Below are 12,149 nucleotides of genomic sequence, written 5' to 3'. Positions count from 1 at the left end.
CACCCCCCTCCATTTTAGCAGGACCTTTGATGCAAATCTCTTCCAGAATCAGGAAAGGGGTTGCATTGAACTAAGCAGGATTTAACCCTTGCTTATCAGCTGATGGCACACAAACAGCTCCTGCTTCCCTGGGAATATGTCACTGGCCACTGCAATCAAGCTGGTCATGATGTAGGGGAATTTCTGTCTGGGCGGGAACTCAGCATGACTCAGATTACCTCATTAGCCTTTGGAGGGAAATATCTTTCACTGAAGAGTATATGTTCTTGAAGTGCAGCCAGCCATTTCAGCTCCTTTCCTGTTTATACATTGTGTGTGCCAAATTACACATTCATCCTGTGTTAACCCATTGAAGGCACTTGCTTTGGGCCTTGCTCAAGAGTTTTTCTATACTTTTGCCGCAGAATGGCCCAAATGCCATCCATGTTCACACGTTCATGGTGTTTTCTTTTATATTAATTAGTCTGGCATTGATATCAACTTCCAGTCCCCTATAAGCATGGGAGGGATTCACTGTTCCTCCTTTTTGCTTTAATCTGCACCTAACGCTGTGTTGCCACTATTGTAGCGTTGTTGTTGTTTTGTCCTGGGACAAAAGGTAACTGCATAATGAAAAAACAAATGTGTTCATGCAGCATGATTTCCAGGCCCCTACCACCCTGATTGTGAGGGCCAATGAATATGTGTCCAGAGGCAACTAGTGCACATAAGTAGGAAACTGGACTCAGGAGGACCAAACTACACAATATGTGAACTGCATCTTGGGGGTGGGGGTGGAGAGAATTAAATAGAATAGAGGAAGAAATCCAGTTAGGACCAGAGCACAGGTGGTGGCGGCTTTAAAATGTAAACCTCTCCCCACTTCCCCCATCTTCCCTCCTAGGACAAATAGCAGATATTGGGAGCCATTTTCAGCAGGAGCACAGTGCAGGGGTAATGGGTTAAACACTCCCTCCTCCACTGGTGTCGTGATGCCAACCCAGCCACAAGCCCGCTGATGGCTGGTTAAACCACACACAGAGAGACAGCCCTTAACGTAGCATGTTTGGAATTTCCCCTAGATGTGTAAATGTCACTTACTTGTCATACCACATGGCACATATGGTTTCTGGTATTAAAAAAAAATCCAACTGCTATAGTAACATGTTATTCCTGCATTATTAAGTTGGCCACAGCCCACCAGCCTTGTAGTGTGATCCTGTAGGACCCGGCAAGCCTCTTGCTTCTGTAGTTCCAGGTAGCAGAAACCAAAGGCTTGTGAAGCCCATGGTCAGCCACCATACCTGGAGGGTGATGGTATTCAGCTTGGATGGCCTGCTAGCTGGCAACAGTGTTGGCTATTTGCAGTATGGTAGCGCTTGCTGGGGAGACCATGCATTAAAAAGGGACTCAAAAATAACTTAAACAAGGTTTTAATTACAAAAACAAAAACGCCTTTTACACTAAATACATCAACAAACCAACATGACCCAACCACCAACCCATCCCCCAGGGTAATGGGAGAGCCAAGTGCTGCTCCTTATATACTACACCCAAATGCTGACACAGCTTAATCAATACAACTCAGCAGCACCTGCTATGTTTCACAGCTGTAAAGCTGGGTCTCCTTATCCTGCTCTGGCCCTTGCTCTGGCCCCTTAAAGGCATACACATTGGGTGGAGCAATGATGAACCTTTACATTTAAAGAAACAATTCAACAAACAGACTCCACTGCTGGCGGGTGCTGCTGCCAGTGGCCTGTCTGCCAGCTACAGGCAGAGACGGGCTTCAGAGAAGAAGCAAGTTGTGTCAAGTTTTCCTTGATCAGGAAGCATGGGGAGCTACCTTATACAAAGTCAGACTACGTGTCCATCTAACCCGGTATTACCTGAGGAGAAGCCGCTCTCCAGGGACCCAGGCCTTTCCTATCACCTGTTGCCCATTCCTTTTTGGTTGGAGATGCCAGGGATTCAACCAGGAACCTTTTAAGTGCAAAGCATGTGCTCTGCCACTTTGGCTGGGGTCCCTCCCTTTAAAAGAAGTATGTTGCAAGGGGCTCACAAAAGTCTCTCACCCAGTTTATTGACCAGGTCTACACCTGCTTAGTTTCAGGGTGACTGCAGCACAGTTCCTGTTGTTGAGCCCCGATTAGTTCAGCAGCCTTAGCAACAACCTTATGTTGAACTCTCTCTCTTAAAGCAATGCCTTAGCAGACCAGGGAGAGCCTGCGCCTTTTCCATTAATCTGTTTCCTCAGCCTTTCCAGCACAGCATGTCACCAACTATGAAAAGCAAGCATGCTTACTCAACTCTCTCACACCCCCCAGTAATGATAAACTAATACTCTTCTTGATTACAGCTCATTATTTAAGCTTCATAAAACACTCAGCCAATGTATTATTAGTAAGAGAATAATGCAATAATTAATACAGGGGTTAATTGTTATTCCATGCTAGTGCTTTCCCAGGAAGTGGATGTTATCTCTCAGGGCCCACACTGCAGATTCCAGACTGATGTTTCCTTGAGAGAGTTACTAGCACAATAACTTGCAACAGCCAAAGGTTGCTCTAATTTACTGCACAAGATTTGTTAAGAGCACAGCTGGCACAGGATGAGACAGCATCATCTCATCCCTGTACAGGCCTCCCTTGGACGCTTCTGTACAATCTTTTTCCTGTGTTCCAAAATTCATCCCTTATGTGCTGCCAAAGATAAGACCAAGGAGTATTCATGTGCATGTATAGATGAGGCGAGAGTGGGTATCTTATTGCAATTGGGTGACCGTCTAGAATCTTAACTATTAGAAGAGAGTGATTTCAGTTTACCTGTTTCCATGTGCTGGGCAAATCTTACCACCCACTATCAGAATGAGCTCTATGAGCAGCAATCTCCCCCTAATGGCTACCAAACATGGGTGGGCAGGAGGCCCACTGGTGGTACACCCAATGGTGGAGGCCAGCAAAAAGCCCCACAATAGGGCATTCTGAGGGTGGGATCAAACCAGTCCACTGGAACCTGAGCCAATCTCGCTACTATCATGCAACAGCATCCAGTTCCAATATGGACCTGATATTTGTGCACAGGGATCAGGTCTGATCATCATCCCCTCCTTCAATTGCAGCAGGCATGAGCAGTCAGGCTGTGGGTGTGGCAGTGGATCCACAAAGACCCAGCAACAGGGTGGGGTTTTTAACTGCGCCCTTAGGGAATCAAAATTCCCACTGGCTGGCTGTTGCTTTAATTAAGCATGCAATGTGTCTGAGAAATCATAAGTTCCCTATCTCCTTCTGTTGGAACTGGAACTGCAGGGTCCCTCCGCCAATCTTACACTGGTCACACAAGCAGCCTCTGAGCTCTTAAACAAATAAACGGTGCCATAAGAAGCCTTTGGGACGGAAGTCCAGGGCACCTACTCTGAAGAATGAGCAGAAAGGCCCCCAAATGGAGTCATTTTGGACTCACAGCTGTCCATGGAGGCACAGGTCTATTCTGTGTCCAGGGCATCTGTCTACCAGAGACCGTAACTACCCGCAGACTATCTCGCCAGAGTGGTGAATGCTCTGGTTATCTCCCACTTGGACTAATGCAATGTACTCTACGTGGGGCAGCTAGACTGGTGACTGGGAGTGGCTGCCGAGACCATATAACAACGGTCCTAAAAGACCTACATTGGCTCCCGAGCACAATTCAAAGTGTTGGTGTTGACCTTTAAAGCCCTAAACGGCCTTGGCCCAGTATACCTGAAGGAGTATCTCCACCCCCGTCGTTCTGCGGTCCAGCTCCAAGGGCCTTCTGGCGGTTCCCTCACTGTGAGAAGTGAGGTTACAGGGAACCAGGCAGAGGGCCTTCTCAGTAGTGGCGCCTGCCCTGTGGAACACCCTCCCATCAGATGTCAAGGAAATAAACAACTATCTGACTTTTATTATAAATAAATTATTATTATTATTATTATTATTATTATTATTATTATTACTTTCCGCATTTTGTTTTATTTATTTTATCTAACAAAATTTATATTCTGCTTGAGTATAGGAAAACCTCTAAGCAGTTTACAAAACAAACTAACTAACAAAAAAACCCATTTTGAATAACATAGGACACCCATTGGTCCATCTGGCTCAGTAGTGATCAGTGACTGGAAGTGGTTCTCCAGGGATTCAGACTGGGGACCTTCCCAGCCCTGCCGGAAAATGCTGGGGTTTGAACTGTGACCTTCTGCATGGCAAAGCAGGTCCTCTGCCACTGAGCTATGGCCATTATCGTCTCAAGAGGGGGTGTGGCATACCATTAAGTCCAGAATCTAACACTACCTAAGTGCACTAATGTGAAAAAGAAGCCAAAGAGCACAAATGAATCGGACCTTAGAATTAGCTAGTTCCTTCCTGTAATCATAGCAGTTAAATTTGCAACTTACAAAGTTTACTATCTATAGGATGCCATTCTACTATGCAGAAATTTGTGACATATTTAATTTCCCCTCCTGGTGGGCTTTTTAATAACTTGATGCATCTTAGCACCTCCATTGTTGTCACTTAAAACACAAAAGGGGATTCCAGCCAGTTGCTATTTTGGGGTAGGATTCAGTCACATACCACCAAATTTAGGTTGTGCAGTTATGATTGTTTGGGAGGTATTGTGAAATGAATCAGTTACCCTCAAAGATCAGACTTTTGCAAAAAGAAAAGTAATAGGAAAATGCACTGGAAACCTGTGGGGTAACACTGGTTTTGATGCAGCAGCATCTAACCTTCCCTAACCTGCTCAATAAACAAGTTGTCTCGAAATACCCAATGAAATTATATTGTAGGACATAGCATTTGACATGTTTTGTAGATGTTGTCAAGCACCCATTTTAAATATTACATCAGCATAAATATGAATATACTTTTTAAGGAGCCTCTCCAAACTAAATAGAGGCACTCTTTGCAACTTGTGCTTTGCTAACCCATGAAGCTTTTCCTTTTCCTGTTACATCCCTTCCTAAGCTTCTTCATATGAAAAGAGGGAGTAGAATACCTTTGTAAGTCCCTTTTCTCATACCAAGAAACACTGCCTGGTAAACTCACCCTCAGTAGATTGTCCATTTGGAAGGTTTGTTTTTAACTTGTCCTGTAGGTTACATTGAGTGGCTCAATTTTTGATGGTGGTATGTAATTGTCCTTGGTAAATAACAAATAATAATTACATAATAACCAAATAACAAAAGTATTTTCTTCTCTGACAGTGGCACTCTTAGGGTCAAGTACAGCACAGAACCTGCTACCTGCTCTCTGGAGATGATACATTGGGAGAGAGAAGAAGGTAACCTTGACTCTCGTGTTGTTGACACTTCATAAAAATTAAGTATTTTGTTAAGAGGTTATCTTCCTCTGCAGGATAAAATTTTAAAGTCTTACAGGTATAAGGTTCATTCTCGCTCCAGTATTTAGTAGGCCTAGGAAGACTAGGAAGCCAGAGCAGTAGCCAGAAGATTAAGCATGGGAAAATGGATATTGTCAAGGTTTGTTTTGCTTAACGGGAACTGCATAACAAAGAAGATAAGGATACTCCACAGATGTTTGTGAAGATTATGAAGTCTGAATAGAATCCTAGAGTTAAAGAAGATTATATAATTATCATTGTTATTAACAGTGTTGCGAATGGATAAAGGCACAAGGAATAAGTTACAATGGAGGAAATATGATTTATGATTATATGGATAGATAACTATAACTGGATATTTTTTTTAGTTCTATCTCCACTTGCTTCCACAACACACAAATACAGACGCTGCTATGAATAGCATAAAAAAGTCATTTCCAGAGCTATGCTATACTGATGTGAGGAAGAAAGTGAGGAGGCTGCTCTTTGGCTGACTTTAAAGCAGGCCAGCTGCATTTTGTTTTGTTTTGTGATTTCTCTCTCTTTTCTTAAGGTCAGCCTCCATGCTCAAAGAATAAGCAATTGTAAATCTGTACAAATTTTAATGGATGCAAACCATATTAGCAATGGCTTTAGAGAGGTTTTCTGAAGGGCAAAAACATTCCGCCCTCATTCATCACGAAGGTAAGAGCTAGTTCAGATGCTCATCATTCTCGGGACTAGATGTGTGGTAGGGTTTCGGATGTGCATATTTGCTTGTGTTGCATATGATGTGTGGCATACATTCACATGCAAATGACTACTGTACCCTTTTTTCTAAGATCAGGCACATAAGCCACACCACACACTATATGCATGGTGGAGAGGATAAATATATGCCTACAGACTTTCCAGAGTGATGAGCATGTAAAATGCATTTTACTTCCTAAGCATCCCATTTTGAAAGTTTTGGTAAAACATGCAACCCAATTTAACTATGAAAGGAATGCTGGGTGCACCCCTGTAATCTGTTGTGATATGGAGCTCATTTTTACAGGGTTTTTTTTTAAAGATAAACGCTGGAAGCAAGTGTATGCATGCAATGTGCAACATTATCACCATGGAATCAATGAAGAATTCACTCAAGTTAATGCCACTGTATTCCATTAGAGGCAGCCTTAGGCTTGACTGCCTCATATGTTTCAGGTAATCCTATTCATGGTTATCTGGCTGGATATACCAAGTGAAGAGAAACCTCCCCCCCCCCGAGTTCCCTATGCAAGTTATGCATAAGTTCCCCTTTCTGCAAGTAAAAGATGTCCAGACAGTACATGCTCATTTTCTCACTCGCTCTTCCTCTTTCAGTGGAAGCTCTTACATAGGGAAAGAACAACAAGTGTGTGTCTGTTAACCATATATGCTTCATATGTGCACCAATATGGAGAAGTACATAGGGGTGTCGGAGCACAATATATTTGCCTACAGGCCCTTATTTGCACGACTAAACAACAACAAGCGTTTGGGAAATGACAAACTTCAGAGAGACATGAGGATTAAAGAAAAAACCGAACATACATGCTTCCCAACACTATCACCATTTTAAGAAAAATGTTTCAAACTAAGCTCTTTGTCATGCAAACATGCCCTAATATTGATCCCCATAAAACTCATTCATGTTTTCCTAAATTTGGTATTTAACAGTGATGTTAATATTATGATGAGAAACCAAAAAGGAAACCATTCAGATCAATTTTTGCTGTTGTTGTTTAGTCGTGTCCGACTCTTCGTGACCCCATGGACCAGAGCACGCCAGGCACTCCTGTCTTCCACTGCCTCCCGCAGTTTGGTCAAACTCATGCTGGTAGTTTCGAGAACACTGTCCAACCATCTCGTCCTCTGTCGTCCCCTTCTCCTTGTGCCCTCCATCTTTCCCAAGCTTAGTAGGCTGAAATGACTTGGGAGGCTTGCAGTAAAATCCACCAACTGGATAGCTTAGTTAGTTAGTATGTGGTGCTGATAATGCCAAGGTTGCAGGTTCGATCTCCATATGGAACAGCTGCATATTCCCGCATTGCAGGGGGTGGACTAGATGATCCTAAGGGTCCTTCCAAGTCTACAATTCTATGATTCTGTGATCTTCTTGATAAATGGGGGTATTATATGACACGGCTTTGTATTAAGTCAGACCACAGAATCATCTATCCCAGCATGTCTGTTTAACTAGCAGTGGCTCTACAAGGCCCAATATAGTTTTAGATGGCAATACCAAGGATTAAACATGAGAACTTCCAAGGCAAAGCATGCTTGCTACCAACAAGCAATGACTAGGAAAATAAAACATAAGCTTCATCCACACACAAAGTGTGTTAGTTTGGGGATAAGTAGCTAAACAGCAGCACAGAGAAGACTCTGGGAGTAGAGTCAATCATGTGAGCACAAATATGTTGGCAATGTGACATTGCTGCAAAATGTCAAATATTATTTTGGGTCCTATTAGTAAGACACAAAAGATCTAGGTCTAGGACACTGGAAACAACTGGGGCTTTGTGTTCTTTAGGCCTGAGATGGAGTAATGTCTCATGTCAAGCTTCACTTAAAAGAGAAAGACACAAGTCAGTCTTCCCCAACTTGTAGTTTTGGACTACAAGCCCCATTAGCCCTAGCTAACACGGTTCGTTGAAGTCCAAGAATTCTGGCTAGAGAAGATACACTGGAAAGTAGAACATCCTGTAAAAGATATAGATTCCACAATATATCCAGAACTGGAAATTACTGGCCTATGGAAAGCCTGCTGTTGGTGACGGTGATGGAATACATTGCTTAGGAAAGTTCTCAAGTTACCGACTGGCATTTATGAGAAGTTAAGCATCAGTGAGAGATAGCTTAAGTTGTTGCAAACATTGCTTCACCATAGAAGCTTGAACTAATTTGCTCTTGAGATTTCTTCAAGTCCTGTGATGGTGATGCTGTGATTCTGATAAGGATTTACATGTTCAGAATCAGCACATGATACAGCACTTATGGAACTCAACATACAGATGGTGGGGGAACATATTTGAATGTTTCTATGTGTTAAAAAAATCTCCTGCAGCTAGAAATCATATTCCAGTGGAAAAGGCTAGTTTTGGATTCTTTCCCCGGGCATGTTGTATATAGAAGGATTGATCCAAATGGTTAGTTTAACTTAAATTCCATTGACGTCTTGGGAAACTACAGTATGTCATGATTAACTTGCCCCATTGATTTTAAGTTCACTTAAGTTCAACTAACTTAGCTTGGGTCCAACTTGGAGAGTTTTATTTTACAAAGGCATAGTACTTACACAATTTCCCTTCTTCCATTCTGAAATGGTGCAAAGCCACTGTCTAGAACAACTAGCATTCTGATTTGATCAGCAGATTGGTCAGTTGTTAACCTGATTACATTGGGCCATTTAAACTAGATAATTTGCTGTCATTAAGTTAATAAGAGTGGAGGGCAGTTGTCTTTGATTGTCGGATATATTTTAAGTAACTATGGGTTAAGTAAGGTTGGTTTTTGGTTTTCCTCAGATAACACAATCCTGCTGTTACTAAGCTTTTACAAGCTGTAGTTGGAGATGAAACGAACAATTCAGGTAAAATAATATCTTCCCTGTGTTCTTTTCAAACTTTCAGCTTCAGAAGGTTCCCTTTATATTTGTGGCTGGGTTCTTGCTGGTAAGGAAAAGCTCCTAACTGTTCTAACGGCAATTTCAAACTGATCAGAAAACATGGGAAACCCATTTGAGAAAGTGTCTTGAGAAGATCTCTATATTTTATTAAAGTTAAGTACATCAGCCCTGCTGGCTCAAACCAAAGGCCCTTGTATCCTCTTCTCACAGTGGTCTAGCTAGATTCAGGTAGGTAGCCATGTTGGTCTGAGAAAGTAAAAATATATAAATAAAAGAAAATAAAAAAAATGTCCAGTAGCACCTTAGAGGCCAACTACGTTTGTTCTTGGTATAAGCTTTCGTGTGCATGCACGCTTCTTCAGATACACCGAAACAGAAGTCACCAGACCCTTATATATAGTGGGAGGGTGGGGTGGGGGTTTTCTCAGGAGGGTAGTAGGAAATGGGTGATTGACTCAATGGGTATGGTAAACCTGTTTGTGACTGTTAACTGCAATTAGTCCTACAGGAAAAAGCAAGGGATAGTATGCAGATGATTAGCATATATAATGAGACAGGAATCCAATATCTCTATTAAGACCATGTCTCTCCATAGTTTTCAGTTTAGTGATAAGTTGTAATTCAGCAACTTCTCTTTCAAGTCTGTTTCTGAAATTCTTTTGTAATAAGACAGCTGCTTTGAGATCCTGTATTGAATGTCCTGGGAGACTGAAGTGTTCTCCTACTGGCTTCTCTGTCTTGTGATTCCTGATGTCAGTGGCCAACCTGACGTCTATGGAAAACCCACCAGAAAGACTTTCCCTATTTGAATTCTTCAGCAACTGTTATTCATGAATATACTGTCACCAATACTGGGTGAAGGACACTTAGCCATGGTGAGGAGTAGCTGTTGGCAGCCTTATCCTTTGTGAATTTGTCTAATCCCATTGTAAAGCTGTCCATGTTGGTGGCCACCACACCATCTTGTGGCAGCCAGTTACTCAGTTTCAGCATGTGCTGCCTCTTGTCCTGTCCTGAATCTTCCAATACTCAGCTTCCTTGGAGGACCCTGATCCTAGTATTATGAAAGAGGGAGAAGTTTATTAATATTGAAGTTTAGGGTATTTTCAGGTCACTTTTCCAGGTCCAAGTGACTGAAGGATGCATGCAATGTCCTTATCTTCTTTGGGCTATTTATTCAGTCTTTCCTCTTTTTGTCTTAGCTGCAGCAGCTGTTGATTCCTCTATACCTCTCTTCTGAATGAAGGACAATAAACCCATTTATTTCCCTTTGGTACATCTCTGCCCTTATCTTACCTCCACTTCTGAATTAGTTCCTCTGCAAGAGGGAATTCCTTCGCCTGAATTAATTGAATATCCTTTTGTTGATCTACTGCCATAGGAACCAGAGTGCGCTTTGTAAAAAATCCACTTGAGTACATTTTGTTACGCAAACAGCTCTGGACACAGCATTGTCAGGATCATTTAGAAGACACCGGAGCAAAGTTATGCCTTCCTCCTCCCCTGCCTTCGGGAATTGCTGCTCACACTGTAGACACTCCACAGAACTGATTGCAGACCTTGAGCTGCTCTGTTTATATGACTTGTTCAGTCTCCAATTGCTCATTGGTCCAGTCATTTGGAAAGCTGCATGGAGCTGTCCCACAGAGAATTAGAACATGGTGTCATTTTAGTCTCTGCCTTTCCCAGCCTCATGTCTGTTTGTTTTTATTTTCTTTGCCACAACATCTGTCCCACATCGTGGAGAGATTTCACAATTTGGAACTTGCAGCAAATACTGACACTGGATCAACAAGCTCCAGAAGTTTGCTATTAGCTGCTGCTTTTTTCTCTCTTGCAAAGGACACTGGGTCAACTACTTGTTCTCTATGGATCTCAAACTGTCTGTATTTATTTTACTGTTCATTATAGGGCCATGTTGGAATCTGCAAACAAACTATCATCTCTACTGCAGATGCCCTATTTCCATGTGTGGATTCCATTTAGGGTCCAAATTAGAATTTCCATTGGATCTCAAATAAAACGGATTTCAGGTTTTGTAAATTGAGTGCTGTTGAGCTCTGTAGCAACATTTTAGCAGCAAATCCCTATATATCTAGCCTAGTGTGAAGCTGTTATTCCATCAACCACTGCCTGTGTTTATGAGGCCTAGCTTCTAGGAAAGGGTTTATGTTTGCCTCAACACCCCTACATTCCCACAGCCAAGTCCCAGACAGTTTGGGGCCCCTGTGAGAAGAATGGAAGAAACTGGAGCTTTTGATTTTATAGGTGACAAAGGACAGAGCTGAGTAGCTGCATGTACAGTGGGACCTGTGAGTAATGTGGCTTTTGGCAAACGTTCAGCTGAAAGAAGGGCTTAAATCAGTATTTATTTTCAAGTGTGTTCAGAACATAAAAACACTTAAAAGTTACTGTTAATTGTCCTGGATTAGAATAGTTATACACAGTGCTCAAATTACTGAGGGAGCAGGAAAAAAGGGGGTGTTAATTAAATCCACAACCCCTGTCCTAAACTCCCACCAACTTTAGCCAAAATGTATCCACTCCGTAGGCTTGTAAAAATTGCAGTTAACAGAAAGGAAGAGGCCAGCTCCTCCCTTGCTTGCCTCTGATTCGAAAATTGGATATACAGTACTTCCGTAACAAATTAAGAGGCTGGGTTTTTCTTTATTACTCAAACTCATTTTTGAGTCAGCACAGAAAGCCATATTTGCAACTATTTGAGGGCACGTGTTCATGTTCTGTATTCACAGACAAAACTGGAATTGGAAAAGTACATCTCCTAACTAGCAGATAATGGCGGTATAGCTGTTGCTGAAGTATAAACATGGCCTTCAAGGTACTTTGCTAGCTGATGCAGCTCCTTCTCCAAAGACTCAAAGTGTTATTTGGAGAAGGGGCTACAGGAGAAAAAATAGCTGGGGAAGCTGCAAGGGGAAGACAATCTCCCCTCCAGATGTTGCTAAACTACCGCTCTTGTCATACCTGCCATTGGTCACGCTTGGCAGGGCTGATGGGACTTTTAGTTCAGCAACATCTAAAGGGAAATAGGTTACCCGCACCAGGTTTAAGCACTTCTTCACCTCTCCACCACTCCCTTCCTGCAAACTACCCACTCCTGATGCCACATTGCTGCAGAAAAGCAGAGGTGAGCATTTGCATACATGAATTGGTCAAC

At 42.4% G+C, this 12,149-nt stretch overlaps 2 protein-coding genes across 12 annotated transcripts in view; one reads left to right on the top strand and one right to left on the bottom strand.

Annotated features, from left to right (window-relative positions):
- Nucleotides 1–12,149, top strand: part of RAD51B (RAD51 paralog B) — a 400,405-nt gene that overhangs the window by 359,471 nt on the left and 28,785 nt on the right. For 2 of the 5 annotated variants that reach the window (XR_014220569.1, XR_014220570.1), the window contains exons 10-11: nucleotides 5,204–6,024; nucleotides 8,871–8,935. The gene's annotated coding sequence lies outside the window, so the exon portion shown is untranslated. Of the gene's footprint in view, nucleotides 1–5,203; nucleotides 6,025–8,870; nucleotides 10,309–12,149 lie in introns of those variants that run through there. The other 3 variants (XR_014220571.1, XR_014220572.1, XR_014220573.1) reach the window with 3 other exon arrangements.
- The window catches only part of LOC309534852 (uncharacterized protein), a 250,741-nt gene that overhangs the window by 214,161 nt on the left and 24,431 nt on the right, over nucleotides 1–12,149 (bottom strand). The gene's annotated exons all lie outside the window — the stretch shown is intronic.

Source organism: Podarcis vaucheri, assembly GCF_965113315.1.
Source record: "Podarcis vaucheri genome assembly, chromosome: 1".
NCBI lineage: Eukaryota > Metazoa > Chordata > Lepidosauria > Squamata > Lacertidae > Podarcis > Podarcis vaucheri.
The sequence above is the reverse complement of the archived record's forward strand: the minus strand, read 5'-3'. Positions and strand labels throughout refer to the sequence as shown.